Source organism: Sinocyclocheilus grahami, unplaced genomic scaffold (assembly GCF_001515645.1).
Source record: "Sinocyclocheilus grahami isolate Dianchi unplaced genomic scaffold, SAMN03320097.WGS_v1.1 scaffold343.1, whole genome shotgun sequence".
NCBI classification, from domain to species: Eukaryota; Metazoa; Chordata; class Actinopteri; order Cypriniformes; family Cyprinidae; genus Sinocyclocheilus; species Sinocyclocheilus grahami.
Window position 1 is genome coordinate 345,408 of NW_015505522.1, and position 760 is coordinate 346,167.

Sequence of the window (760 nt, forward strand, 5' to 3'; positions counted from 1 at the left end):
GTGCGAGGGACTGAGGAGTGTGCGAGGGACTGAGGAGTGTGTGAGAGGACACAATCACATCTGTGCACAGACACTCTTCTTTAAAATATTCAGTGATTCAATCCGATGTAAGGTTATGAAAACATGCGCAGCCTTCTCTTGGTTTTGTTTGCTTTATTATACAAAGCCTCTTTTCAGATTCATGTACAAATGAAACCTTTGCTTCGGCTGTGAATGTGACCTGGATGTCTTGAGATGCAGTGCACACGTTACAGATCACAGCAGAACCATCCAAGTGCACTCAAAACACTGGATTTCATTTATTTTATTCACTAATTTCATTCATTTTATTAATTCATTCAGGCCCTTATTGATTATGAGTTTGAGACAAACAGTACGAGGAACTTGTTGGCTATCGCCACCTGTTGGTTGTCAGATTCTGCCTCAGCTTAAAAACTTCTGAGACACAAGATGCACACACATCTATCACTTTTAACACACACACACACACACACACACACACACACACACATGTCTGAAGTCTGTTCACTGCAAACACTGCATGAGCAGATCTAAAGCGGCTCCTTGATTTACACGACCGAGGTCAGAGAGAATGCATTAGAGAGAGAGAGAGAGAGAGAGAGCGAGATGGGCCTTCAATAACAGTCAGAGGAAGAGTTTCACACACACACACACAGACACACACTCAACATACACACACACACACACACAGAGTTATACATGCACACACACACACACACACACACACACACACACACAC